Genomic DNA, 26,505 nt, shown 5'->3' on the forward strand with positions numbered 1-26,505 from the left:
AAAAGCTCTCACAAAAAGGGATAAAATACACAATCCTAATATGAATGCAGGATCCTTTAAATGTTTCATGAGGAATTGCTTATGTTGTAAATCAATTTCACACAATAGATCCATTTTTAAATCCTCTTCAGTAGAAGACTCGTTTCCTATTAAAGTCCACCTTACTTGTCAATCAACATTTGTTATCTATCTAATCGAATGTGAGTGCGGAAAATTGTATGTGGGAAGAACGGTGCAGGAACTGCATAATCGGATCAATTCCCACAGGCACAACATTAAAATTGGTTTTATGTTACATGGGCTGTCTAGGCATACCACAGTCAAACATGGAAAAAAAGCCAAAATTAGGGTCACCCCTATTGACCATATTCCCCCTCACATACACAATCGAGTGGAAGCCTTGAATAGAAAAGAGACCTACTGGATTTACAAGCTTAACACCTTGAAACCAGTGGGTCTCAATGAGGTCACTGATTTGTTCCACTAAGATCCCTTAGTAAAGCTTTTATCTCCCTGGCCCCTTTTCAAAGTTATTTATGAGTGGTTAATTTTAAAAGTTGAATGTCATTATTTTATTATATTTTTTATTTTTTTTATATATATATATATATATATATATATATATATATATATATATGGACTTTCATATATCCATGTTCTTTGAATCTAATCTTGTGCCTTTTTTGGCTATATTATATCTGCTGATTAATAGACCAAAATAGTTTATATACGGAATGTGTTGAGGTGATATACGGGGGTATGGAGTGTAGATCTATGGCCCCCTCCCTCTTCCTTGCCGTCCTGGGACACATGCTCTGCCTCCAAGATCAGCAGACATCCGGCTGCTCTATGTTTATTCTGCAGCCTACTGATGTTATAACAGATTTTAGACACCACTGGCCTGAATCCCTGTCAATGGCACTACTGCACATATGCGGTGCTATCGAGGAATTCGGACCTGTGGCTACGATGTCCTGGAGACAGCTCACTGAGACAAGTCTAGGTCCTGTGCTCTGGCGCTCGCTTCCATGCGATGCCATTATTGTAATCTGAACTCAGTTCACCCCTGGTTCAGATAAGGTTCACAGAGCCGAGTTTTACACTTGGGCTTTGTCACCCGCTTGATGTAAATTCCCGTTGCTTCATTACTTATTTTTACTTTTCACTGAGGGAGAATCCTTGAGTGTCTTTTAACTAAGGATTTACTGATAAAAGTCCTCCAAATCCTCTTCCCTATTTCCTGATGATTTGCGATGGTGTTTTTTTGCAAACACTCCCTGTAATTCCCCAGTGGCACGTACAATTAGAGTCCCTACCTCCACACGTTAACCCCACAAAGTTGCTGGTTCATGAATAAAGTAAAACACATACCTATGTTTTAATTCATGAGTCCTGATTTTTAGATTTCTTCCTTTTTTAATTGTGGATAATTTTATTACACAAACATTTTACACCATGTTTTTATACTGTTACCAATTGTTTGTCCCTGATTCTTCTGCTTTTTATACATGAAAGTGTTTTTGCTGTTACATGCGTCATTCCAACCAGCCAATTTTTTTAATTGGGGGCGTGGCTTGACATTTTTTCTTTTTTCTGTGTTGTATTTATGCTGGGAACCTTGGATCAACTGCAGATATGTTGTTTTTGTGCTGTATGTCCTGATGAAGGGAGCAGAGCTCCTAAAACGCGTAGACACAAGCTACAATAAAGGAACATTGATCATCTCTCTGTTCTCCATCCTGATGAATAGCGCGGCATAAACCCCTTCTCTATTGTTCTCTGTTATCAACCACGGGGGCTGCAGCAGACTTCATCCCAACAACGTAAGCTTTCATAGGAGTTGTGACTGTCACAACTCCTTGAGGTGAGTGCATTCCTTTTTATTTTTCCCCGGATATATACCGGGTAAGACCCTATTGCGCTTTTTCTCTCCACAGTTTATTTTGTTCTCTGCTTTTGTGAGGAGGTCAGTTCCTGCAGCAAGAAAGGGAGCTTGCTCCCTGTTCATGTTTGGAAGATTTGCACTCTAGAATATTGTTTGTTCTGTGATTTTGTTTCTTCCCATTATATCGGCAGTTCACTTTAAAGTGTCTGGCACAAGAGTACCTGATATAGTGGGGGAAGACCCAGTGGTCTTAGTAATTTTTTTCTATCAGGAGTTTGGTATTTATTGTGATCGTCCACAGTTACCAGATCATAACATTATCACTGGCCACACAACAAAAAAAAAAAGGGTACTCAAAAGACAAAAAAGTACTCAAAAGACGGAATTTTTTTTATAATTTGGTATATTTTTCCTCTTATTCTTTGGGTTCCATTGAGGATTGTTTGCTGGAATGGATATTAACCACTTGTCTGATCGTGTTGAGCATCTTGCTTCTGAGGTTCAGGGTATATTGGCTTATCTTAGACAGACTGCTGTTGTAGAACCTAAAATTCTTGTTCCTGAATTGTTCTCAGGGGATAGGTCTAAATTCCTGAACTTTAAAAATAATTGTAAATTATTTTTTGCCTTAAGACCTAAGTCCTCAGCTTTTGTCAGTCCTTTTAATTTGCTCATTATACTAATTTTCTGCTATTGCCTTTCTTGATTCAGGGGCCGCCCTGAACTTAATGGATTTTGGGTTTGCTAAAGGTTGTGGCTTTCCCATGATAACATAGTAACATAGTTTCTAAGGCTGAAGGAAGACCTTATGTCCATCTAGTTCAGCCTATTTTTAGTGCCGCTGTTCTGCAGTGTTGAACCTGTGGAAGGCAAAAACCCACAGAGTAGAAGCCAATTTTCTTCATAGGGAAAAAAAATTATTTCCCGACTCCTAAGTTGGGTCAACTCTCTACCTGTAATATTATGTTATTCATAACCTTCTATACTGTTGCTATCAAGAAATGCATCCATTCCTCTCTTAAATTCATTCAATGAGTTGGCCATCACCACTTCCTCAGGAAGAGAGTTCCAGAGCTTAACTGCTCTTACCGTGAAGAACCCTCTTCTATGCTGGTGCAGACATTTTCTTTCCTCCAAACGAAGAGAATGCCTCCTTGTTCTTGTCATAGTCCTTGGTACAAACAGATCATGGGAGAGATCTTTGTATTGCCCTTGTACATATTTATTAGCTCTCCCTTAAGTCTTCTCTTTTCTAGAGTAAATAGACCTAATTTTGATAACCTTTCTGGATGTTGTAGTGCACCCACTCCTTTTATTATTTTAGTTGCCTGCCTCTGATTTCTTTCAAGTTCAGTAATGTCTTTTTTGAGCATCGTCGCCCAAAATTGCACACAATACTCCAAGTGTGGTCTGATGAGTGATTTGTACAGAGGGAGAATTATGTTTTTATCTCAGGCCCCAGACCTCTTCTAATGCATCCCATCACCCTATTTGCTTTGGTGGCATCTGCCTGACAATGGGCACTCCAATTTAGCTTCCTATTGACTAAGAGGCCTAAGTCTTTTTCCATGTCTGATTTCCCCAGCAGTTTCCCATTTAGTAAGTAATCGTAGCATCTGTTTCTCCTTCCCATGTGCATAACCTTACACTTATCTGTGTTAAACCTCATTTTCCATTTTTCAGCCCAATTCTCAAAATTTACTCAAATCCATCTGTAGTTGAAAACTGTCCTCCTTTGTGTTAACTACCTTACATAGTTTTGTATCATCTGCTAATACTGATTCATTAATAAATATATTAAATAGTAGAGGGCCCAATACAGAACCCTGTGGTACCCCAGTAATAACCCTGGCCCAATCTGAGTATGCACCATTAATAACCACTCTTTGTTTTCTATCACTAAGCCAGCTACCTACCCATCTACACACACATTCTCCTATCCCAAGCTTTCTCATTTTACTTATCAGCCTTTTATGTGGGACAGTGTCAAATGTTTTACAGAAGTCGAGATAAACGACATCCAATGATTCTCCTCAATCCATATGAGAGCTTACATCCTCGTAGAAGCTGATCAGGTTAGTTTGACAGGAGCAATGCTTCATAAATCCATGTTGATATGGAGTTAAACATTTATTAAAATTGAAATATTCCATAATAGTATCCCATAAAAACCCTTCAAACATTTTAGCCACAACAGATGTTAAGCTTACCAGCCTATAGTTTCCAGGTTCCCTTTTAGACCCTTTTTTCAATATTGATACCACATTTGCTTGCCGCCAATCCAGTGGAACAGACCCAGTTTCTATAGAGTCTTTAAATATAAGGAATAGAGGCCTGTCTATCGCATTACTTAACTCCCTTAATACCCGAGGGTGAACGCCATCAGGGTCTGGTGATTTGTCAATTTTAATGTTACTAAGTTGGTTCTGCACTTTTTCCTGGGTTAGGCAGGTAATAGTTAATGGGGCATTTACATTATCCCTCTGCATTTCCCCTGGCATATCCTTTTCCTGTGTTAACACAGCTGAGAAAAAAGTATTTAAAACATTTGCTTTCCCACCTTGCTCTCTATGATTTTACCCTCATTGTTCTTTAAAGGGCCGACTCCATCAATTTTAATCATTTTACTGTTTATATAATTAAAGAATAGTTTGGGATTTGTTTTGCTTTCCTTAGCAACGACTCTCTCAGTTTCCACTTTGGCGAAATGTATTTGTTTTTTACACATTTTCTTTTTTTCTCTATACTTTTTAATGTTTCTTCGTTGCCTTCTTGTTTTAGCCTCTTAAATGCCTTATTCTTTTTATCTATTGCCCCTTTTACATCCTTATTTAGCCACATTGTTTTTTTATTGTTCCTAGTCCTATTATTTCCATATGGTATGGCTCGCTCGCAGTGGGTGTTTAATACTGATTTAAATATTTCCCATTTGTTTTGTGTGCTCCTATTTTTGAGTACATTGTTCCTATCAATTCGGCGAAGGTCCTCTCTAAGCTGATCAAACTTTGCTTTCCTGAAATTCAATGTTTTTGTAACCCCAATCCAAGGCACCTTACTAAAGGACAAGTGGAATTGTATTATATTGTGGTCACTATTCCCTAGGTGCCCATCCACTCGTACGTCTGTTATTCTATCTGGCCTGTTGCTTAAAATTATGTCCAGAAGGGCTGTCCCTCTAGTTGGGCCCGGCACAAGTTGTGACAGATAATTATCCTTGGTTACTGACAGAAACCGGTTTCCTTTCTGATATACCCAGGTTTCAGTTTCCCTGTCTATATTGGGGTAGTTGAAGTCTCCCATAATAATCACCTCATTGTGATTTGCTGCTTTGTCTATTTGTTTCAATAATACATTTTCAGTGATTTCTGTTATATTTGGTGGCTTATAACAAACCACTATGAGGATTTTATTATTAGTTTTCCCTTTTTGTATCTCGACCCATAGAGACTCCACCTCTTCATTCCCCTCTTGAATATCTTCTCTTAGTCTGGGCTTTAAACTGGACTTTATATATAGACAGCCCCTTTCCTTTTTTTACGATCCCTCCTAAACAATTCATATCCTTGTAGGTTAGCCGCCCAGTCATAGCTGTCATCTAACCATGTCTCAGTTATTCCTACTATGTCGTATTGTTCCTCATACATTACCAGCTTCAGTTCTTTGATCTTATTGGTCAGGATTCTTGCATTGGTCAGCATACAGGAAAGACGTTTTGCTCTCCTTTTCTTAGCTTTCTTCTTAGTACCCTGTCTTGGGTCCTCTTTACGGCATCTAGTATCCTTGATTAGTTTGTCCTTCTGCTGCATGTTCTTGTCTTCTGTTTTTTCTCACATCCCCTCTTCTTCTAGTTTAAAGCTCTCCTGATGAGTGTGGCAAGCCTTTTGGTGAATATGTGTTTCCCAGGTTTTGTGAGGTATATCCCATCTCTTGCGAGAAGTTCATTGTAGAGGTAATTCACTCCGTGGTTTAAGAATCCAAATCCTTGCTGCCTGCACCATCATCGTAGCCAGTTGTTTACCTCTAGTATCCTATTCCATCTTTTGATGCCATGACCATCGACTGGGAGGATTGATGAGAAAACAACCTGTACGTTCTGTTTCTTTATTTTCTTCCCCAGAATTTCAAAGTCTTCGCAAATAGTTGGTAGGTAATTTCTTGACATGTTGTTTGTGCCTACATGTATCAATAGGAATGGGTAGTTGTCCTTGGATCCGAGGATAGTTTGTATCCTGTTGGCCACATACTTGATTTTTGCTCCTGGGAGGCAGCATACATCTTGTGCGGTTATGTCCAGCCTGCAGATAGTTGCCTCCGTGCCCTTAGTAGTGAGTCGCCCATAACTACCAGTCTTCTTTTTTTTCTGGATGCACTGCTTGTTGCTCCTAAGTGTTTTTGAGTGTCTTTTGTTTCCGCTTTTGTTGACAAAGTAACTTCTTTTGTTGAGTGTGTGTATTCTCTTGTAAATACTGTATCATCCTGAGCTGTGCCATTTTCGTTCTCCAGCATGAGGGCTTCATATTGGTTGCTTAACTGTGTGGGTGGTGATGACCACTTGATCCGCTGGCTTCTTTTGGTTTCTTTGCAATCTCTTATTCCTTGAAAGGGCATTGATGCTACTCCCTTAGCTGAGAAAAAAACCCATTTATTGACCCAGGTGACTATGAGGGTTGCACCAGCTCATCAGGAGAATTGTAAATTTTTGGTACTACATAACTTGCATGATATTTTGGTACTGGGATTTCCTTGGCTACAGAACCATAATCCAGTTCCAGATTGGAGATCCTTGTCTGTGGTTAGTTGGGGTTGTCAATGTATGCATAATGACCTTTCTGTGTTGTCTATTCCTGCTCAGACATATGATGAACCTGGATATTTGTCAGACTTCCTTGATGTGTTTAATGGGACTGGATCTGTTTCCTTGTCTCCCCATAGGGAGTGTGATTGTGCCACTGACTTAGTGCCAAATTGGAAATTTCCTAAGGGACAGATTTTCAATTTGTCTGTGCCCGAACATGAATCTAAGCGAACTTATATTAAGGAGTCATTGGAAAAAGGTCATATTAGACCATCATCTTCATCCCTGGGTGCTGTTTTTTTCTTTGTGTCCAAGAAGAATGGGTCATTGAGACTTTGTATTGACTATCGCCTCCTTAATAAAATCACTGTTAATAAATATCAGTATCCTTTTCCCCTGATGTCAGATCTGTTTTTCAGAGTTAAGAGGGCTAAATGGTTTACTAAACTTGACCTTAAGGCTATGTACCCATGGGGAAAGTGTCCTGCAGATATATCCGCAGGACATTCCGCAGGAGCTCCCAGAAAACCGCAGCACAACTTTGTAGGTTTACATGCTGCGGTTTCATTGTGGAATGTCCTGCAGATATGCTGTGGTCATTCTGCATTAAGGACACAGTACCATGGCTTGAGCACTGCATCCTCAATGCAGAACAAGCGCTGGAGTGATGGGGAAGTTCATACTTACCTCCATCACGCAGCACTTCACTTTCCGGGGCCGTGTGTGTGTCTGCACATTGCAGGAGAAGGTGGGTGGGCCTGAACTAGCTCTGGCTGTCACATGACCGGAGCTCATGCAGGCCCCACACACCACCTCCTGCTTCCTGCTCCTGGCTCCACTGCGCTCCTCTGCACTAGAGGAACTGACTCCAGTGTCTGCTATCAAGGCAAGTAAGTATGGGACCCTGCGAAAAAATCCACAAGAATAATTCCCATGCTGCAGATTTTTCCGCAGGGAAATCCGCATTATTTCCGCTGCGGAAAAAAAAAAGCAGCATGGGCACAGCAGTTCCAAAATGCTATAGAAATGGCTGGGGACTCGCTGTACTGCGGATTTTTGAAAAATCCGCGGAATTTCCACAAAAAAATTGCTGCAAATTCTGCAAATTTTTGGCACCGTGGGCACATAGTCTAAAGGGGCGTACAATCTCATTGGAACTAAGGAGGGTGATGAATGGAAGATGGCTTATAATACCCCTGAGGGGCATTTTGAGTACCTAGTGATGCCTTTTGGGCTCACTAATGCTCTCTCTGCCTTCCAGTCATTCATAAATGATATTTTCCGGGAACTTCTTGGTAAATTTCTGATCGTCTACACTGTGTGCAGAATTATAGGCAAGCTATATTTTAGAGGATTTTTTTTTATTATTATTTACCATGTTCTCAATCAACCCAAAAGACTCATAAATATAAAAGCTTAATATTTTTGGAAGTTGCAGTGGGTTATTTTACATTTGGCTATCTTAGGAGTATGTCTGTTTGTGCAGGTAACTATTACTGTGCAGAATTATTAGGCAACTTAATAAAAACCAAATATATTCCCATCTCACTTGTTTATTTTCACCAGGTAAACCAATATAACTGCACAAAATTTTGAAATAAACATTTCTGACATGCAAAACCAAAACCCAAAAAATTAGTGACCAATATAGCCACCTTTCTTTATGATGACACTCAACAGCCTACCATCCATAGATTTTGTCAGTTGCTTGATCTGTTTACAATCAACATTGCGTGCAGCAGCCACCACAGCCTCCGAGACACTGTTCCGAGAGGTGTACTGTTTTCCCTCCCTGTAAATCTTACAATTTATGAAGGTCCACAAGTTCTCTATGGGGTTCAGATCAGGTGAACAAGGGGGCCAGATCCTTATTTTTTCATATTTTGGACCTTTACTGGACAGCCACGCTGTGGAGTAGTTGGATGCTTGTGATGGAGCATTGTCCTGAATGAAAATCATGTTTTTCTTGAATGATACTGACTTCTTCCTGTACCACTGCTTGAAGAAGTTGTCTTCCAGAACCTGTCAGTAGGTCTGGGAGTTGAGCTTCACTCTATCCTCAACCCGAAAAGGTCCCACAAGTTCATCTTTGATGATGCCAGCCCATACCAGTACCTCACCTCCACCTTGCTGGCGACTGAGTCAGAGAGGAGCTCTCTGCCCTTTACTGATCCAGCCTCTGGCCCATCCATCTTGCCCATCAAGAGTCACTCTCATTTCATCAGTCCATAAAACCTTTGAAAAATCAGTCTTAAGATATTTCTTGGACCAGTCTTGACGTTTTATCTTATGTTTCTTGTTCAAAGGTGGTCATTTATCAGCATTCCTTACCTTGGCCATGTTCCTGAGTATGGCACACCTTGTGCTTTTTGATACTCTAGTAATGTTGCAGCTCTGAAATATGGCCAAACTGGTGGCAAATGGCATCTTGGCAGCTTCCCGCTTGATTTTCCTCAATTCATGGGCAGTTATTTTGCGCCTTTTTTGCCCAACACACTTCTTGTGACCCTATTGGCTATTTGCCATGAAACACTTGATTGTTCAGTAATCATGCTTCAAAGGTTTGGCAATTTCAAGACTGCTGCATCCCTCTTCAAGACATCTCACAATTTTTGGACTTTTCAGAGCACGTTAAATCTCTCTTCTGACCCATTTTGCCAAAGGAAAGAAAGTTGCCTAATAATTAAGCACACCTTATATAAAGTGTTGATTAGAGTTGAGCACGGTTCATGGTTCGCGGTTCTCCAGTTCACGGTTCGAGTGATTTTTGGGGGTGTTCTAGATCGAACTAGAACTCAAGCTTTTTGCTAAAAGCTCGACTGTTCGAGTTACGTTCGAGAACGGTTCTATCAGCAAAAGCATGGCTTTTTACAGCTACAGTGTGCAGGCAGCCATCGCTGGCAGACTGCGGTAAGCTGGTAACCAAGATAAACATCGGGTATCCAAGAAAAGCGCGTTAGTTAGTAACCCGATATTTACCCTGGTTACGTGTACAGGGAGCCGACACTTCCCCGCTCAGCTTGCTCTGCCCCCTCCTGCATGTAAAAACACACACACACTCACACTCACCTGTCCCCAGCCATGCATTCCACGACACTGACGTCCTCAGCGCCACATGGCTCCGCTAGGCTCGACCCACTTCGCACTCCGACGCCCGCACACATGGCCCCGCAAGGCTCCGCCCACCTGGCACTCTGCACACATGGTGCCACTAGGCTCCGCCCACCTGGCACTCTGCACACATGGCTCTGCCCACCTGGCACTCTGCACACATGGCCCCGCTAGGCTCCGCCCACCTAGCAATCTGCACACATTACCATGTTAGGCTCCGCCCACCTGGCACTCTGCACACATGGCCCCGCTAGGCTCCGCCCACCTGGTCTCTGCACACATGGCCCCGCTAGGCTCCGCCCACCTGGCACTCTGCACACATGGCACCGCTAGGCTCCGCCCACCTGGCCTCTGCACACATGGCCCCGCTAGGCTCCGCCCACCCGGCACTCTGCACACATGGTCCCGCTAGGCTCCGCTTACCTGGCACTCTGTACACATGGCCCCGCTAGGCTCCGCCCACCCGGCACGCTGCACACATTACCCCGCTAGGCTCCGCCCACCTGGCACTCTGCACACATGGACCCAATATACTCCGCCCACCTGGCACTCTGCACACATTACCCCGCTTGGCTCTGCCCAACTGGCACTCTGCACACATTACCCCGCTAGGCTCTGCCCAGCAGGCACTCTGCACACATGGTCCCGCTAGGCTCCACCCACCTGTCACTCTGCACACATGGCCCCGCTAGGCTCTGCCCACCTGGCACTCTGCACGCATTACCCCGCTAGGCTTCGCCCACCTCGCACTCCACACACATTACCCCGCTCGGCTTACCTGCGGTGATGAAGTCCCGCCTTACCGACCTCAGCGCTGACACTGTCTTCCATGGCTGCCACTTCACATCTCACTGCCGCCCGAGACTGTCACTAGCGGTGGCGTCACAGGCTCTCACGATACTTGGCTGTGAAGGTCATTGAACTCAGTGACAGGTCTGCTGTTAGCAGTGCAGGAGATCGTCACCGCAGGTAATGTACCTCGCTGACAGCAGCACTTGTCATCCCCTGCAGTGACCAAAACTGACCTATTGATGTTAGCTCAGGTCACTGCATTGCTCTCCCAGCCAATGGGGAACATTCTGTTCTTCATTGGCTGGGACAGTGATTATGGTATGGATCGTCATGGTAATCGCTTGGATTACAGCAGACCTGGGTTTGTTTTTCTTTCTAATAAATTGGTGAAAGAGGGAATGTAGTGGGCACTGTTTTTTCAAATAAAAATGTGTTTTTCGTCTATTTTTTTTTTATTACTGACTGGGTTGGTGATGTCGGGTATCTGATAGACGCGTGACATCACGATTGCCAGGGTTTGGTGCCAGGTGACATTACACATCTGGTATTAACCCCATATATTACCCCGTTTGCCACCGCACCAAGGCACGGGATGAGCTGGGGCGAAGCACCAGGATTGGCACATCTAATGGATGCGCCACTTCTGGGGCGGCTGCGGCCTGCTATTTTTAGGCTGGGGAGAGTCCAATAACCATGGACCTCCTTAGTCTGAGAATATCAGACCCCAGCTGTCTGCTTTACCTTGGCTGGTGGCCCCATTTTGGGGGGAGACCTACGTGGTTTTTTTTTTTAATTATTTATTTAATTTAAAATAACAGCGTGGGGTGCCCTCAGTTTTGGATTACCAGCCAAGGTGAAGCTGCCAGCTGTGGTCTGCAGGCTGCAGCCGTCTGCTTTACTTTAGCTGCTACAAAAATAGGGGGAACCCCACGTCATTTTTTTTAAAATTTATGTATGTATTTCGGTAAATAGAAGGCTAAGCACCCCTTAGTGCCACATGAAAGGCACCAAAGGGTGCAAAATTACAAAATGCAGGAAAGTGGGACATGATGTGTCTTTCTGCCATTATAATGACAGAAAAGACTGATATGAAGTGTACAAGCACAAGAAAATCACCAGAGAGCTCTACGCTGTAAAAAGCAATAGAAAATGGCACTGGAGTGAACATGTGACTGCCTCATGTAGGTTGAAGCTATGGATCCTGGGTAAATTTATGTATTTTCCCTCCTTCAGTTTTTTGGCAGTACGCCAAAAAAACGGAAGGCACACGGATGACAAATGGATGACATACGGACAGTATACATGTCACGCTCCCGATGCCTCAGCACCGCTCCTTACCCACAGATCCGGTCGCACCTGCATGGCACCGCTCCTTACCCACTGATCCGGTCCATGTTTCCATAGGTCACGGCTGCTGCTCCCGCTTGTGCTTTCCTGTGTCCTGTCCCCAGTCTCATGTGTCTAACTCATGCTTCTGTATAGGGTCAGGCCGCGCCCACTCGCCTGGTCTTATGGGCCCAGCACTGCTGCAGCAGGATATGACATGAGGCTGTGCTGGTTATATAAGACTGGCCTTTCCATGTGGGCGGCGCCTGATCAACGTGTCTTGTAAGCCTTGTCTTGAAAGCTAGGTGCTCAGGTCCCCCTTGTGCCGTGTCCTGTGATCAATACTATTGCCTGACATTCCTACCCGGCACCTGTGCCGGATTCCTGCACTGTCTCCAGGAACTCTGAAGCCCCAGTGACTGTTCTACCCGTCCCCTGTGGGACGCAGTCCCTGCCACGCTAGTGCTCAGGCTAACGTGCACCCAGGCCTCCGGTGGGGTGCACGGCCCAGTGGATCCACCACCCAGACCTAACAATATGGAACGGAAACGGATGCCACCCGGATGCACCCATGAAAAAAACAGACCGTTTTTGCGGACCGCAAAAACGGATCGGTCGTGTGAATGTAGCCTTATTCTAATCTACCGTTTATAAACAGCAGGCAAAAATAAGTGAATAGCGCCCTCCTGCGTCAGAAAATCTCCGGGGTTTTAGGGGTAGCTGAGACCCTGGAGATCATGATTCAGGTCGGTTTTTCCGATCCCCGCTCACGTGATCACCAGTATACACCGTATACCAGTGATCATGTTACAGTAAATGACAGCGCCGATAAAAAGTTATTTATCTCCCATATGGCATGAACAAACATGTCAGATGGGAGATAAATCTCCTCCCCGGTCCCCTCCAGTCCCCTGGTATCGCCAAAGTGCCCCCCCAACCACCTCCCGAAAATCCAAGATGGGCACGCGCACAGCAGCACGCCGGCCGCATTCACCCTACTCCTCTGATTTCTGTCGCATGTGCCATGACACATGCGACAGAAAACTCCTACCCAGGCCCTGCCAGGTCACCCCATAAAACCCCACCGATGTTCCCCGGGTTCCCACAGTACCTGTGCAGCGTTGATCCCCTGCGGCCCCCTCCTTCACAATAGACGCTGCCGCATGCACAGATTGGCTGTCAGCTCAGCTTCCTGTGTTCAGACACAGTGAGTGGCAGTAACCATACATCTGTAAGCTACTGCAATGCCCTGCTCATGAGGTAAGGAACATAGTTGATCAGGAGAGCTATACTACATTTCCAAATGGAGGGATTTGCTATTTCTGTTGCCCTGCTGAATGACTACCAAACATGAGAGTCCGTTATATGCCACAAGAAAACATATCTAAATAGCGAGCTCTGTTTAGTATTCATTCAGCTGGATAACTGGACTTAAAGGGGTATTCCATCTTCATGATCCTATCCCCAATATATAGTAGGTGGAATAGCAATAATATCAGCAAATACCAATATTTGGCCCTTACCTCATGAGCAGGACATTGCAGCTTTGGTAGCAACAGTTACGACATGGACTCTGCTGCTGTGGACTTGGGGAGAGTGGGTGCAGATTCATTGCACCCACACTCCTCACATGGAGGGTCTGCACTCCTAGAAAATGGGGGATATGTTTCCTGAGCATGTCCCCCATATTCTAGACGGTCCAGAGTCATCGTGGGACCCCCTTATTTTTTTTTCCTTACAATAAATTGGTGAAAGAGGGAATGTTTTGGGGAGTGTTTTTTCAAATACATTTTTTTTCATCTATTTGTTTTGTTAGTGCTGACAGTTTGTGATGTCAAGTATCTGATAGACGCCATGACATCACAAACTGCTGGGCTTGATGTCAGGTGACTTTACAGCTAGCATCAACCCTATTTATTACCCCATTTGCCACCGCACCAGGGCATGGGATGAGCTAGGGTGAAGCGCCAGGATTTGCGCTTCTAGTGGATGCGTCACTTCTGGGGCGCCTGCGGCCTGCTATTTTAAGGCTGTGAAGGACCAATAACTATGGACCTTCCCACCCTGAGAATACCAGACCACAGCTGTCCGCTTTACCTTGGCTGGTGATCCAATTTGGGGGTACCCTACTTTTTTTTGTAATTATTAATATTTATAAAATAATTATAAAAAAAAGAGCCTAGGGTGACCTCCACATTGGATCCCCAACCACGGTAAAGCTGCCAGCTGTGGTTTTCAGCCTACAGCCGTCTGCTTTACCCTAGCTGGCTATCAAAAATGGGGGGACCCAACGTCATTTTTTTTTTAAACTATTTTTTTAAATAAAAAAAATTAATGGGCTTCCCTGTATTTTGATTGCTAGCCAAGGTAACGCCAGGCAGATGGAGGTGGCATCCTGTAGCTGTCTGCTTTATCTGCGCTGAGAATCAAAAATACCGCGGAGCGCTACGTCATTTTTTTTAAAGAATAATTTTTACATCACAGTGATGTCCAGCAATCAAAATACAGGGAAGCCCTTTTTGTTGTTAGTTATTTAAATAAATATTTAAAAAAATATATATATGGGTTCCGACTGCATTTTTTGTATTGCTAGCTAAGGGTAATCCAAGCAGCTACTGGCTGCTAACCCCTACTGCTTGGTGTTACCTTCACTGGCAATGGAAAATCCAGGGAATCATTTTTTGTTTTTTTTTTGCCAAAAAACTACAAAAAAAATGACGTGAGCTTCACCATATTTTTGTATGCTAGCCAGGTACAGCAGGCAGGTACGGGCTGCCCCCAACCCCCAGCTGCCTATCTGTACCCGGTTGGGAACTACAAATATAGGGAAGCCCTTTTTTTACTTAATTCATGAATTTTATGAAATAACTAGCTGTACTACCCAGCTTCGCCCGGGTTAATAACTGCTGTTAACAAAATAGAATGTATTAACAAAAATGTATTCTGCACACAAAAACCACAAAACAAATAGATAGAAATGTAATTATTAAATTGTTGCCTATATTAACCAATCAGAGCTTAGATTAATTAACTGTAGCAAAATAGAAGCTAAGCTGGGATTGGTTGCTATTGGCAGCCTGATAAATCTCCATTCAACAGAAAGCCCTCCCCCTGACAGTATATATTAGCTCACACATACACATAATAGACAGGTCATGTGACTGACAGCTGCCGTATTTCCTATGTGGTACATTTGTTGTTCTTGTAGTTTGGCTGCTTATTAATCAGATTTTGTTTTTGAAGGATAATACCAGACTTGTGTGTGTTTAGGGTGGTATATGTGTTCAAGTGCGTGCTAGTGTGTGGCGCATTTTGTGTGTGTGTGTTCATATCCCCGAGTGTGGGGAGTATCCCATGTCGGGGCCCCACCGTAGCAACTGTACGGTATATACTCTTTGGCGCCATCACTCTCATTCTTTAAGTCCCCCTTGTTCACATCTGGCAGCTGTCAATTTGCCCCCAACACTTTTCGTTTCACTTTTTTCCCATTATGTAGATAGGGGCAAAATTGATTGGTAAATTGGAACGCGCGGGGTTAAAATTTCGCCTCACAACATAGCACCCGCCGCTGCCCGGGATAGTAACAGTCTCTCTGTTTCTCTCCTATTCTCTGTCTGTCTCCCCCTCTGTATATATCTCTCTGTCTTTCTCTCTCTTTGTCTGTCTCTTTCCCTGACTGTCTCTGTCTCTTTCTCCGTCTGTCTCAATCTCTTTCCCTGTCTGCCTATCTATCTCTGTCACTTTCCATGTCTGTCTCTTTTCCTGTCTGTCTATTTTTCTCTCTTTCCCTGTCTGTCTCTTTCCCTGCCAGTCTGTTTCTTTGTCTGTGTCTGTCTCTTTGTGTCTGTCTCTTACCCTGTCTATGTCTGTTTCTTACCCTGTCTGTGTCTGCCTCTTTCCCTGTTTGTGTCTGTCTCTTCCCCTGGCTGCATTGTGACACGCCAACATTCCATATAAGGGCGTGGCTTTGTGTCTGTCTCTTTCCCAGGCTGCATTGTGAGACGCCAACATTCCATATAAGGGCGTGGCCGCACATTCTTCTGAAGTTCTGGCTGCACTATGGCTCCCAGCTCCATTCGCTTTAATGGAGGCAGGTTTTTTGTTGAATAACTGTAAAGAGCGGGGTTAAAATTTCCCCTCAAAACATAGCCTATGACGCTCTCGGGGTCCAGAAGTATGAGTGTGCAAAATTTTGTGGCTGTAGCTGCGACGGTGTGGATGCCAATCCCGGACATACATACACACATACACACACACATACACACATTCAGCTTTATATATTAGATTAAAAAAAACAAAACGACGTGAGCTTCGGTCCATTTTTGTGTCCAGCTGGGTACAGCTAGGCAGCTGGGGATTGGATCCGCAGCACAGGTTAGCCCGAGGTTTCTGGGCCCCTCTGCTGCGAATTGCAGTCCGCAGCCGCCCCAGAAAATGGAGCTTTCATAGAAGCGCCATCATCTGGCGCTGTATTCAACTCTTCCAGCAGCCCTGAAGCCGGGTGGGTTGCTGGGTAATAATGAGTTAATACCAGCTATGTTTTACTAGCTAGTATTAAGTCAGAGATTCTTAATGTCAGGCAAGTTTGACCCGGCAATTAAGAATCTCCAATAAAGGGTTAAAAAAAACACCACACAGAGAAAAAATACTTTAATAGAAATAAATACACAGACACATTAGAGACTCCATCTTTATTATCCCGTCACCCCTCCACGATCCTGCTCTTCTGTCTTCTTTCTCTTTCAACACATACAGCTCTGCTACATCAGACAGCACAGCTGCATGGGAGAAAGGACGCTGTGCTCCGTGCAGAAATCACTCTGTGAGAGTGACCCCAGGTTCCCGGCTGTAAGCGGTGGCACGGGTTGCCATAGCAATGCTGCTCCGATCACGTGATTCCGGTGCCGCTGCGTGCTGGTAGCGGGACGTCACCGTCACCGCTACAAGTGCGTTGCTATGGCAATGGTGATCTCCGTTATTGACCGGCTGTGTCAGCCGGTCAGGAGCTGACTTCTGCGGACGCTGGTAACTACGGTATATATCGGGTAACCAAGAAGCCCTTTCCTTGGTTACCTGATATTTACCTTTGTTACCAGCGTCCGCCGCTCTCACACTGCCAGTGCCGGCTCCCTGCTCCCTGCACACATAGCCAGACTACACATCGGGTAATTAACCCGATGTGTACTCTGGCTAGGAGTGCAGGGAGCCAGTGCTAAGCGATGTGCGCTTGTAACCAAGGTAAATATCGGGTTGGTTACCCGATATTTACCTTAGTTACCAGGCGCAGCATCGCTTCCACACGTGCTGCTGGCTGGGGGCTGGTCACTGGTTGCTGGTGAGATCTGCCTGTGTGACAGCTCACCAGCAACCCATGTAGCGACGCTCCAGCGATCCCTGCCAGGTCAGGTTGCTGGTGGGATTGCTGGAGCGTTGCTTAGTGTGACGGTACCTTATGGGAACGGGGAAGCAGAGCGGGGAGTCGACCGTGTGCTAGAGCATGTCGCCGGTACACGGCGATACACAAACGTGCACCGTGTAACAGAGAAATGCAATTAAAGGTCCTAGCATGACGTGTCATAGTCATGTGACCAGTCTGTAGCCATTGAGATAATAGACACGTGACTGGTCACATGGCTATTTTGACGTCACGATAGGTCCTGCATCACTGCTGGTGTTGCTGGAGGACGCAGCAATTACCGATGGAAAAGCTGCGGGAGACAGAGTGCAGGACGCATCCCGGGGACAGGTAAGTGTTATGGCAATGATTATTAACTGTATGTGTACATTTATAATGCATTTTTATGTGTTTGTGATTGCTTCCCATTGTTTCCTATGGGTTCGAGTGGTTCGCCGAACCGATTCGCCAAACCGAACTCGAACCACACCCCTCCTCATTACAGAGATGCACATCACCTGACTTACTTAATTGGTATTTGGCTCTCAAGACTATACAGCTTGGAGTGAGACAACATGTATAAAAATTATCATGTGATCAAAATACTCATTTGCCTAATAATTCTGCACACATTGTGTTTGGATGATATTTTGATTTTTTCTGATGATTGGGACTCTCATGTTGAGCAAGTTTGGACTATTTTGCAGGTTCTTAAGAGCAATGCATTGTACGTTAAGTGGTCAAAATGTCTCTTTGGCGTACAAAACATTTCCTTTTTGGGGTTTATTTTGTCCCCATCTTCTATTGAAATGGATCCGGTCAAGGTTCTGGCCATTTATGCCTGGTTTCAGCCTACTTCTTTGAAATGCCTTCAGACATTTTTGAGTTTTGCAAATTTCTACCATACATTTATAGGCAATTTCTCTAATGTTGTTAAGCCTTTGACAGATTTAACCAAAAAGGGAGCTGATGTTAAGATTTGGAACCCAGAGGCCATTATGGCCTTTCAGGAGTTTAAAAAGAGGTTCACTTCTGCCCCAGTCCTATAGCAACCTGATGTTTCTCTTCCATTTCAAGTGGAGAAAAATGCCTCAGAGATTGGAGCAGGAGCTGTTTTGTCTCAAAGAGATCCTATAACTTCCAAACTGAAGCCTTGTGCGTTCTTCTCTCGGACATTTTCTCCATCTGAACAAAACTATGATGTGGGTAATCGAGATATTATTGGCTATGAAGTGGGCTTTTGAAGAATGGAGACATTGGTTGGAGGGGGCTAGACATCAAATTGTGGTGGTCACTGATCAGAAGAATCTGACCTACCTTGAATCTGCCAAGAAACTGAATCCTAGGCAGTCTAGCTGGGCTCTATTTTTTACGCGTTTTGATTTTGTGGTCTCTTTTCTACCGGACACCAAAAAGGTTTTCTTCAGGGCAGGTTGAGGCTTCGGCCTGTCCAGGAGTTTATTCTGTGGTGGAGAGAATGCAGCATACTTGGGGTCAGGTAGTGGACGAATTGTTTCAGGCCCAGGAGAATGCACAAAGGTTTGCCAACTGACGTATGATTGCTGGTCCCCGGTTTAAAGTGGGGGATATGGTTTGGTTGTCCTCCAAAAATATTCCTATGAGAGTTTCTTCTCCTAAATTTAAGCCAAGATTTATTGGGCCTTATAAGATTTCGGAGATTATTAATCCCGTATCATTTCGTTTGCCTTTTTCTGAGTCTTTTAAAATTCATAATGTTTTTCATAAGTCTTTGTTTAAGAAACATGTGGAACCAGCAGTTCCAACGGCGTCGCCTCCTGATCCTGTCTTGGTAGATGAGGATCTAGAGTATTAAGTAGAGAAAATTTGGATTCCCACCTTAATAGACGAAAGCTTCAGTACCTTGTAAAGTGGAAGGGTTATGGTCAGGAGGACAATTCTTGGGTTGCTTATGACATTCATACTGACAGAATGGTTCGTGCCTTTCACCATGCCCATCCTGACATACCCGGTGGCTCTGGTGAGAGTTCGGCGACCCCTCCTCAAGAGGGGTACTGTTGTGAACATCATCCAAGTGGGTGCTGGTGTGGAGCTCCCTCTGGTGGCCAGGAATGGTAATGAAGCTGAGTCTGAATCTGTGACTCAGACAGGTGTTGGAGTTAATTGGGAATCCAGGAGGCCCTATTGCAGACCAGCCTAGTGTATTTAGAAGAGCATTTTCTGCATGGCAGCCGCCGATGAAAAATGTTTTCCTGCTGCTTCTGAAGATGGATGGGAGTTTTCCCTTCAGTTTCTGCCATTTATTCTGTGCCTGCATCTACTCCAGATAAGTTTGCTAGTTTCTGTGCTTAATTGCTGAAATTGCACTTAAGAGTGTTTTTGCTTATTCCATTTTGTTCTGTTTGATTTCTTGTATGTGAGAATCTATCTCTCTGCTTTTATGACCAGGGCAGCTCCTCCAACAAGAAAGGGAGCTTGCTCCCTGTTCATCTTTGGATTATTTGCACTTTAGAATATTGTTTGTTCTGTGATTTTGTTTTTTCCCATTATATCTGCAGTTCACTTTAAAGTGTCTGGCACAAGAGTACCTAATTTAGCGGGGGAAGACCCAGTGGTCTTAGTATTTTTTTCCTATCAAACATTTGGTATTTATTGTGAATGTCCATGGTTACCAGATCATAACCGTATCACCGGCCACACAAGGTGGGGTCTGACTGAAGCAAGGATGGGGAAATCAGTGGATATATATGAGCGATAATGAGCAGCCCTGGAAGTAGCGTCACAGCCGTGGGAGCAATTACAGCCGCGCCAGAGACCAGGTAAGTATTTCCTGCTTTATTCCATCCTTATTTTCTTTCTTTTATAGCTCCTCTACACCATTTTACCAGAGATGATCGAACTCTCAAAAAAATCGGGAACGGCTGATTACTGCTCAATTAAAAAAAAAGTTGATTCGCTCAGGAATCTGTTACCCATATAAGTCAATGGGGACCAGATTCCGGAGATTAAAAATGTTGGTTGAATGGATAAAGAGGGTAGACTCACCAAGGCTGTGTCATGGCAGCAAACTCCTTCTGGGTCACACTATTCCCTTCCGGAGCCGACAATTCAATATTCACTATTTTGCCAACCCACCAACGCGTGTAATTGGTTGCAGTTAAACGCTCCCCACCCGGAGTGGCAGCGTGTCAGTTGACTGCAACCAATCACAGGTAACAGAATGGAGGGTGGGCGGGGAAAGCAGTGCAAGTGTCTTTGGGTCAGTATGGTGAACGTGCATGTACCTAGAAACACATGCGGCCTGCTCCTGTCAGAAGAGTGTGTGGCTGTGACGGAGATGCGATGTCAGACTCTTGCAAGTCTGGCATGACATCACCCGGCACAGCCTGCGCTCTCTGAGTATGAGCGTGCATGTACCTAGAAACACATGCAGCCCGCTCCTGTCAGAAGAGTGTGCGGCTGTGCCGGTGATGCGATGTCAGACTCGTGCCAGTCCCTCGCAAGTATGATTCCGGCCTAAGAGAAACCTCATGTGGATTTTGCTTTTTATTTAAATAAATAATTAAAAAAAAATGTACGGTCCCCCCTAATTTTGATCCCCAGCCAAGATAAAGCCAACTGAGGGCTGGTATTCTTAGCCCGCAGCTGTGTAGATCCAGACTTTTACAGTCTGGATCCATTCATCCCTACATTTTACAATACTTAAATTTAGCCTCCCATTGAATATAATGGGTTCGATATGTTTGTCGATCTGTTTGTCGAATAGTTCAGCGAATACCGAGGAGCTCGGTTAAGATTGGTGAACCAAACTTTGAAAGGTTCGCTCATGTGTAGTTATAAACCACATATTCAAAATGTTGCTGTGATATATATAACACCTGTACATTTTAAGATCTAATAAGAATTATTAATATACTTTGGCTATTAAACATTGGAAGAAGGCAACTAAGGTAAAAGCACAGCTAAGCATAGAAGAGTAAGACAGATAACATGTTTGATCCATTAGTCAATACTTTTAACATGTAGGTTTGAAGGGATAAAAGATACAGAAATTGAAGTAAAGGATAGGGAAATCATAGTCTGTTATTCGGAAATGATGTTTAAATGATGGCATCAAAAATAAATTTTCGACAGCAAAAGTCAAACATAGGCAGCAGAAATATATGTAAATGTGATGATTCGTATAGGAGATGGCTCCCCCAGGTCCAATTCTTTCTGTCATAATACTAAAACCCGGTGGAAGCGTTTTTCTTTGTATGTATGAGAAATTCTCAAAGGAGCACTGTCCTTTCACAAGCAAGCATTATTCCATAATAAACAGTCACAGTATATCATCCTTGTTTATAGATTTAACTGTGATAAGACTACAGTGCAACCAGATCATACACGAAAATAGATACAGAGCTTTTAAAAAGTATTTAAACCCTATGAACATTTCTACATTATTTCATCTGCACCCACACTTAAATTATTTTATTGGTACTTTATGTGATATACCAACACAAACTAGCAAGTATTTGTGAAGTGTAAAGGAAATGATAGATAGATTATATTTTAAAAATATTTAGAAAATGTGAAAATGATGACAAGCATTTGTATTCAGTTCTCCTAAGTCAGTACTTTGTACTTACACCTTTAGCTGCAATTACTACTGCAAGTCTTTAGATATGTCTTTACTAGAGATTAGCAAACTTTTCAAAGTTCGGTTCTCCGATTTTAGGCAAACTTCCCTATTTTCGCCTAAAGGTTCATTCAACAGTTCATTAAACCCCATTGGATTCAATGGGAGGCCAAATCTAAGGTAGAGAAGACACCTTTAGGGGGGCTCAAAAAGCTTCCTAAACACCTAAAATATGTTTTACATTGCAGCCCCTCAGTTTTGACATAATCTTTAGCTTCCTAGACTACTGACATAAGAAACATTGAAGTGGATGAGAGACAGGTTGTAGAGCCCGGTCCCGACGCAGCTCCCTCACACACTACCGCTCCCATTTCTCAGTACAGGTGCCGTTCTCCTCACCAGTGGTCCCAGGCATCCCGTTCCTGCCCTGGGGCCTGACGCAGCCTCCTTCAGCTTCCAGGCCACACGCAGGCCCTCTGTGAGTACTCAAAGGCTATGCACATGGTCACGTCCCCTTTCTTAAATGACCAGCGTCTTATTACCTGAAAGTGACCCCTGAGGTCAACAATCGCCCTATAAGTATTTAAGGCATTCTCTCCTTAGGGGAGATACCTGAGCATCGTTGCCTATCATAGTGCATTGCTAGTTTAGTTCTGCATCTTGTGTCCTATTACCAGTTACTTGTACCCACTAACCTTTGTCTCTTCCTAGAGCCTGTTGCTTCTACTAACTCCATTCTGCCACTTCTGAGCCTCTACCTCAGTGCCGCCATGTCTGAGCCACCACCTTTGTGCCGCCACGTCAGAATCACAACCTCCATCCTACCACGTCCAAGATACAACATCCCATCACCACGTATGAGACTCTTGTCCATAAAGGTTGATACCACTAGTCCTGGCAGGTGTGCATTTAGGCCCCTGGGGCTGCGCCTCACAATCCCTATATAGGGATTATCTCAAGGTTAGCTCCTCTAGGGGAGTCCAGTATTCAGCCGAGTGGGTCAATGGGTCCACCTCCAGATGCTCGCTGCTCCTCGGTGATCGTGACACAGATGTAGGGCCAGTACTCCCATACACCTGCCAGTACAGAGAAGACACAACTTGGAGACCTATCTTCGAGTATTGATATTTAAAAACATTTCAGGCAGAGAGTAGGACAGTAGCATCAACTGCCCCCTCCCCATTTCCCCATTGTGTCTTTGCACAGCAGTGAGATATGGTTCTTCCAACATACAGCATTCGGCCTGGCATTTCCATTTTAAAAATCAAGTGGTGGATGTGGATCACACCTTTTGCTCCCACACCCCTAGCACAACAGGCAAAAACAATTTGGAGACCCTATTTGGAGTATCCACATTTACAAAAATTAAGATCAAACAGCAGGAAAATTAGCAACAATTGGCACAGACTACAAATAGTCGAATGCTGCAACATGGATGTGTGGGACCAGTCCTATAACAATGCCTGAACTAGCATTTCTACCTTCACCAGAGACAGCAAGGTGACAGACAGGAGTAGCCCTCTCGCTCCCATAATTTTGGCATTACAGACAAATGACAATTTGGAGACCCTACTTGGAGTCTCCATATTTGCAAAAATTAAGGTCAGGCAACAGTAAAAGTGGCAACAGTTGGCACAGACTACAAATAGTCGAACGCCGCAACATGGATGTATGGGACCGGCCCTCTAACAAGTCCTGAACCAGCATTTCTACCATCACCAGAGACAGCAAGATTACAGGCAGGCATAGGCCTTTTACTTCAAGAACCCTGGCAATACAGACAAAAGACATTTTGGAGACCCTACTTGGAGTCTCCATATATCAAAAAATTAAGCTTAGACAACAGGAAGAATGGTAACAATCGGTTACAGAGTCTAATAATTGAATGCCGCAACATGTATGGCCTGTAACAAGGCCTGAACCAGCATTTCTTCCTTCACCAGAGATAGCAAGATGACAGACAGGCGTAGGGCTGCTGCTTCCAGACCCCTGGCAATATACCATCGCCTAGTCTACATAGTCTGTGACTGGGGTGGTAAAGTAATTAAACATTCATGACTTGTTCATCTTTATGAAAGTTAGGCAGTCTACACTCTCAGGAGACATATAAAAAAGCAAAAAAGAAAATATCATTACTTACAGCAAGATGGAATTGCAGCTGTATATTGCTCAGGCCAAAAGACTACTGCTACTCCAGCAGGATACAGCTAAACCCCCACTAGGTGGAGGCAACACAGGTGCAGGTGGAGCCATTCACACTCACTTCCAAATATGGAGGAGGTGATGGCTGGATGGTAAAACTGCACACTGGTGGCTTGCATAGAGCACTGTTCACACTAGCAGACACACAGTCACAAACCCGCAGCCTATTAGGTGACGCCCATACTATTAGATCAGGCGGGCTGCCAAGCCGTACCCCCACTGCACGCTACGTAGGGACAGAAACTCTGATAGCAAGGCCTAACAAAAAGGGGCCTGGCTGTATCCTGTACAAAAAAGTTTTTGAGGTTTTTTGTTAGCGTTATGGCCATAAGACGTAAGCCTACAACCCTCGTCACGGGAACCTCATGCTTGTAGGTCCCTACACTATATATATAATATAAAAAAGCAAAAAAGAAAATATCATTACTTACAGCAAGATGGAATTGCAGCTGTATATTGCTCAGGCCAAAAGACTACTGCTACTTCAGCAGGATACAGCTAAACCCCCACTAGGTGGAGGCAACACAGGTGCAGGTGGAGCCATTCACACTCACTTCCAAATATGGAGGAGGTGATGGCTGGATGGTAAAACTGCACACTGGTGGCTTGCATAGAGCACTGTTCACACTAGCAGACACACAGTCACAAACCCGCAGCCTATTAGGTGACGCCCATACTATTAGATCAGGCGGGCTGCCAAGCCGTACCCCCACTGCACGCTACGTAGGGACAGAAACTCTGATAGCAAGGCCTAACAAAAAGGGGCCTGGCTGTATCCTGTACAAAAAAGTTTTTGAGGTTTTTTGTTAGCGTTATGGCCATAAGACGTAAGCCTACAACCCTCGTCACGGGAACCTCATGCTTGTAGGTCCCTACACTATATATATAATATAAAAAAGCAAAAAAGAAAATATCATTACTTACAGCAAGATGGAATTGCAGCTGTATATTGCTCAGGCCAAAAGACTACTGCTACTTCAGCAGGATACAGCTAAACCCCCACTAGGTGGAGGCAACACAGGTGCAGGTGGAGCCATTCACACTCACTTCCAAATATGGAGGAGGTGATGGCTGGATGGTAAAACTGCACACTGGTGGCTTGCATAGAGCACTGTTCACACTAGCAGACGCACAGTCACAAACCCGCAGCCTATTAGGTGACGCCCATACTATTAGATCAGGCGGGCTGCCAAGCCGTACCCCCACTGCACGCTACGTAGGGACAGAAACTCTGATAGCAAGGCCTAACAAAAAGGGGCCTGGCTGTATCCTGTACAAAAAAGTTTTTGAGGTTTTTTGTTAGCGTTATGGCCATAAGACGTAAGCCTACAACCCTCGTCACGGGAACCTCATGCTTGTAGGTCCCTACACTATATATATAATATAAAAAAGCAAAAAAGAAAATATCATTACTTACAGCAAGATGGAATTGCAGCTGTATATTGCTCAGGCCAAAAGACTACTGCTACTCCAGCAGGATACAGCTAAACCCCCACTAGGTGGAGGCAACACAGGTGCAGGTGGAGCCATTCACACTCACTTCCAAATATGGAGGAGGTGATGGCTGGATGGTAAAACTGCACACTGGTGGCTTGCATAGAGCACTGTTCACACTAGCAGACGCACAGTCACAAACCCGCAGCCTATTAGGTGACGCCCATACTATTAGATCAGGCGGGCTGCCAAGCCGTACCCCCACTGCACGCTACGTAGGGACAGAAACTCTGATAGCAAGGCCTAACAAAAAGGGGCCTGGCTGTATCCTGTACAAAAAAGTTTTTGAGGTTTTTTGTTAGCGTTATGGCCATAAGACGTAAGCCTACAACCCTCATCACGGGAACCTCATGCTTGTAGGTCCCTACACTATATATATAATATAAAAAAGCAACCCCGTGACGAGGGTTGTAGGCTTACGTCTTATGGCCATAACGCTAACAAAAAACCTCAAAAACTTTTTTGTACAGGATACAGCCAGGCCCCTTTTTGTTAGGCCTTGCTATCAGAGTTTCTGTCCCTACGTAGCGTGCAGTGGGGGTACGGCTTAGCAGCCCGCCTGATCTAATAGTATGGGCGTCACCTAATAGGCTGCGGGTTTGTGACTGTTCGTCTGCTAGTGTGAACAGTGCTCTATGCAAGCCACCAGTGTGCAGTTTTACCATCCAGCCATCACCTCCTCCATATTTGGAAGTGAGTGTGAATGGCTCCACCTGCACCTGTGTTGCCTCCACCTAGTGGGGGTTTAGCTGTATCCTGCTGGAGTAGCAGTAGTCTTTTGGCCTGAGCAATATACAGCTGCAATTCCATCTTACTCTCAGGAGACAGCTGATACGCTTATCCATCAATACACCGGCAGCAGCGCTGAAGACATATTCTTAGAGATTGCTGGCTACTGGGCAGGC

Source organism: Anomaloglossus baeobatrachus, chromosome 1, assembly GCF_048569485.1.
Source record: "Anomaloglossus baeobatrachus isolate aAnoBae1 chromosome 1, aAnoBae1.hap1, whole genome shotgun sequence".
NCBI lineage: Eukaryota > Metazoa > Chordata > Amphibia > Anura > Aromobatidae > Anomaloglossus > Anomaloglossus baeobatrachus.